Source organism: Mytilus californianus, unplaced genomic scaffold (assembly GCF_021869535.1).
Source record: "Mytilus californianus isolate M0D057914Y unplaced genomic scaffold, xbMytCali1.0.p SCAF_11, whole genome shotgun sequence".
NCBI classification, from domain to species: Eukaryota; Metazoa; Mollusca; class Bivalvia; order Mytilida; family Mytilidae; genus Mytilus; species Mytilus californianus.
The window spans coordinates 44,025,559-44,031,044 of record NW_026262593.1 but is presented as its reverse complement, the minus strand read 5'-3'; positions in this window follow the sequence as shown (position 1 = coordinate 44,031,044).

The window sequence follows — 5,486 nt, the reverse complement described above, 5'->3', positions numbered from 1 at the left end:
GAATATGAGGAATTTATAACTAATTTCTTTGTGTGCTATGTATAGTGATACAAATGTGACTTGTCGCTACAATGTACCAAAAGCGTTAAATCAGCGGAGCCACTATGTAATATGATCCTGGCATAAATGATAAAATAGTTGACTATCCCTGATTGATTGTGTTATTATTTACATATCTGCCTTCTTAAATTAAATGCAATCACAAAATTATCCGTGGGAGTTGACAGTAAGTGACCGGAGATTTGATTGTAAAATGATACATATTGCAATTAATTTGATGCTCTTAGAGTTTGTTTAGTAAGATTTAACAGAGTTGACAAAAATTGTAATGAGGATGGAAGAGTAATGTCATTAGTCCTTTGATAAATGACTATAACATTCTATTCGTCTTGTTTTACCTGTTGCTATTTTGTACCTACTGATAGAAAAAAAAACAGCGATGATTTAAAAAAATTCATGTACTTTGGCGCATCAAATGGTTATCTATAATGTCTACCATGTATCTTGAACTAAATCAAATATCAGTGACTGGGCGGTCTGCTTCATAGATTTGTGTTATATTGAATATGTATCATGCGTCATCTCTAGATATGTGTTTCATCGTCTCAATAAACAGAGCTTTGTCTACAAAAATAGAAACCTCAGATACAAAATCCTTGTATTGGGTCATGACAAACTTTACTTTGTGAGGAACCACTCTCAATCCAACAACAAATAAACCGAGAAGATAATATCATCAAAATGCTACATTTTGAACGACAACATATATGATGAGTTTTTGTGGATTGATATTTAAAGCAGCAGTGATCATTACAATGTGTACTAATTGTGCACCACTACTAGCCGATTCGTATGTGTACTCATATGAATCTTAACTCATGGCGACTTTCTCAAAAACAAAAACAAAAAACATCTTGCAAAGTTCTTTAATTTCACTTTCAGATATATTGATCATGTCAAATCTCTCAATTCAATGAATGCTTACATTTCAAATATCCAAGTGAACTTGATATTAAGGATAATACTGAACGACGAATGTCTCATCATATCTTGATCTTCTCCTCGGTATTGATACAGATTGACGACCTCAAACTAGAATCTATTACAAACGTGATGATTTCAACTTCCCATTTTTCATCAGTAATATACCCTCATCTCCGTCATATTGCGTTTACATATCCCAAGTAAGAAGTAAGAAGTTACGTTCCTGTCTGTACACACTATGAAACAGGGTTTTGCTCATTACATATCAAACAGCTCTAACAGAGTTATGAGAAAGAACGAATGAAAGCAAAACTACATAGGTTATACGGTCATCATCACGAATGGGCTGACCGTTAAGATGTGTCTTTAGATAGATATAAGAAGATGTGGTATGAGTGCCAATGAGACAACTCTCCATCCAAGTCAAAATTTATAAAAGTAAACCAAAATAGGTCACAGTACGGTCTTCAACATGGAGCCTTGGCTCACACCGAACGGTAAGATATAAATTGCCCCAAAAATTACTAGTGTAAAACCATTCAAACGGGAAAACCAACGGTCTAATCTATATAAAAAACGAGAAACGAGTCAATGGCGACATGTTTTCGCGGTCTTAGATCTTCAGATACCCGTATAGTCATCTGCTATGTAATTTTACTGATTGTGTCCTATTCCCGATTGTGACATTTTGTAGACGAAACTCACGTCTGGCGCAAATACAAAATTTCAATCCTGGTATCTATGATGTGTTCATTTGACGGAGTGTGGATTTGCATGGCAGGTGATGCTTTCATTACAAGTGAGGTTTACAAATTAATGTTAAAGCACTCGGTCTTGTTGTATGATCGATTTCGGTGAAAATCGGTAAAGTCATGTCTTCATAAGTTACAATGTGCTAATTATTGTAATTGTAGGAACAAAAGTCAATCCTACATGGTCGTCATGGTATTACGTGATTAGACGATTTAAACCCCCCATCTTAAACGTCTTCTGATTGCGATGCAATCAATGATTTGTGGATCCTTATATTGTACTAGGCTATAATTACAAGAATCACTTTCACACTGATATCCAACAGATTCACTACTGCCTCCGATATTATTATTGGTTGTATTTCGTTCTGAACAATCACATTAACTGCTGTATGTTTACATGTATTTAGAATCGAACGATTGGTGATGGATTGCATAAGAAGCTTAACCGAAGGTGCTTATTCAGTTGCCACACTTGAACTCATTTTGTCTAAAGTTCATACGACATTTCGCCATTTAACTTTTGTGATTCGAGCATCACTGGTGAGTCTTTCGTAAACGTAACAAGCGTCTGGCGTAAACAATTATAAGCTTATTTCCCTTTCATATTATTTTACTTTAAATTTTGTCAATTTCGATTTTTTATGCTTCAGCTTCATATATATTTTTTTATACTTCCGATTTTCTACAAATAAATGGTACATTGTAGGGCTTAATTTTGCGCTGTTGTTTACTCTAATGTAAAAATAAATGTGTTGTTACAATTAGTGTCTTTATTAACAACAATTATGTAAATATTCGAAAGAAGTCAGCAAAAACACTGACATCGTCACGGAAAACCATGAATAACGACCAAAAGATGAACACATCCATAAAATACTTAGATGAACAACAAGAACCCTACTAAAACAAATGGGGTGAATTCCACTTCTTCGGAAAGTGTTATCCTTTATGCATCAATTTATTGGTGCGCTTTTATATAATTGTTTTCTTTTGATACTTTCGCATTTTATATATTATGTAATTTCCAATTTTGAGTTGATTTGTACTTTCCGGATTAGTTCATATATTTTATAATGTGGGTAGCTTGATGATCATATTCTCCATTTGTCAAAACCATGAAGGTCAAATTGTCTTGCTTACTTCTAATATTCTAATTTAGATATTGCTGTCATTACCCGTCGCAAGGGATAAATATAGTATCACACGAATGTGGATCTGTATTACGTGTACTTTGCAATTCACTTACTTTGAAATATCTCGACAAATTGTATCTAACATATTATGAAATGTACTCAAAAGAAATATCTTTTTTAACTATGTTTGTAAATGTGGTTATATTTATAAAACTTCTATCTACTCCAGAATCTACATCATGTTTTTGTAATTCTTCCCTTTAAACTTTAAGCTATGGGTGATATTTTTAAAATAAAAGGATGTTATATGTATACTGTCAACTATTTTATCTAAAAGATCTGCTAATACTACATTAATTATGGTAGTCATTATTGTTTCAATCTTTTTTGTCCTGTGCATGAGTATTCAAAATGTAAAAATATGTTAATAATATCTTCCTTCCGCATTTGTTTATTCTTTCTTCAGACACGGGTTTTCCCTAGCACGTGCGCTGTGCGAACGCTACATTTCACACGAGAGTTGTCAAGGTTACATCATTGCATACGCAAAAAGCTGGCCGCTAACTTAAGTTCGGGCAGACAATAATTCAATTGCAGTACATTTCTAAAAATATTAATAAAATAAAAGAATTGTTTATTAATCTTATTTGTTTAATTAGGAAAAAAGAAAACAACACTTTATAAAGTTCATGCGTCCGATGCGCTATTCTGATTTACCTTCATTAGGAACGCTCGAATATTTGAAAGCCTAGAAGGATCATATGACTTTGATTAAAAGTTTTAAAACGCCTTGTTAATACTGGTTCAACTGTTGAGACTAATCGGAGACTTTAGCTTATCTGTTAATTAACAAGGTGGATATACGGTCAAACGTGCGATGATACATAATGAATGTTTTTTATTTAATTTAGTTTGATGCTACATAATAGATATAAGAAGATGTGGTATGAGTGCCAATGAGACAACTCTCCATCCAAGTCAAAATTTATAAAAGTAAACCATTATAGGTCACAGTACGGTCTTCAACACGGAGCCTTGGCTCACACCGAACAGTAAGCTATAAAGGGCCCCAAAAATACTAGTGTAAAATCATTCAAACGGGAAAACCAACGGCCAAATATAAAAAACGAGAAACGAGAAACACTTATGAACCACATCAACAAACGACAACTACTGAACCTCAGATTCCTGACTTAGGACAGGTGCAAACAAATGCAGCGGGTTTAAACGTTTTAATGGTACCAAACCTTCACCCTTTTTCTGTAACAATAGTGTAACATCACAACATAGCAAGACACACTATAAAATATCAACTGAAATAGCTTAACTCAATCAAAGGACATATTAACACCATTGAACATACACTGAACAAATAAATTTGACCTATGATACAATGTAAATACAAAATAGATAAACTAATGGTAGAATAATAAAAGTAACATGTTAAATCGGTATGAAATGTTAAACAATTAAAGAAAAACAATATTCTACCATATATCAGAGTCTTTTAAAGCTTCTCATATCTTGAAATACTTTTAGAAATTGACCATAAGAGTCGTCTGAGGACGAAACTTTACGATTTCAGCTTTCATATTTTGATCATTCCATTTGTATATGTAGCAACATTTCACCAAAGCCTACATAGGAAGTATTTATCTCCCAGTTGATACCATATTCTAGAGCTTGGGTTTCAAATCATGATTTCCTTGATAGAGAGTTGCTACTTACAAGGAATATATTGAACCAAGGACTCTTAGTGAAAATTTGAAGTAATCTCATCGGAATTTTACGGACGCCAAAATGACCAAGTGTTGACTGTTATGGAATATCTGTGTCACAGATTGTCATATCCATTCCCCTAATCTCTTTTCCTAGATTGTGACATCACCGAACGATAATTCACATCGAATGAGTACTTACAATGAGCAACACGATGGTTACCACATGTGGACAGGATATGGTTACTCTTCCGGAGTACTTGGAATGAGTACTTTTCTTTTCGTAGTTTTTCGTTTTTGTCATGATTTTGTCTCTCATCGAATTTAATACCTGTTTTAGTCCTCCCGACTTTGGTTTCATCCGCCACTCTTTTTCAACAGAGACAAAATGTATCTCATAAGTACTCAGATTTTAAGAACTACAAATGAATTTGTAACTTTCAAAAATAATTTATAACAGACAGTAACAACAATACATTAAATAAAATGATACAGTGTTACACCAAATTGATACGTTTTTACAGTTTAGCAGTTACATTGATAGAAGTCATAACTTAATGTGTGTGTTTCTACATTTCCAAGAATACAATGACACAGGTTCATCTGTACAGTAATGTTTGAAGCAATGTTTATATAAATGATCAGCAAAACCAAGTGAAAGATGATTTAACAATTATATTGGCGAAGTTTGCATGGAAATAAATAGTCATAATTTAAATCTAAATGGTGCTTCTTTATCCTAGTATCATGTTTTTTTTGTTATTTCTACATGTACATGTAAACTAAAATAACTTTTAAAAAAAATTTTAACAACAAGCTAATTATATGATGGTTAACAAAAACGAACCGCGTTGTATAAACGGAAATCATCTGACATCTGCAATAACAAAAACATG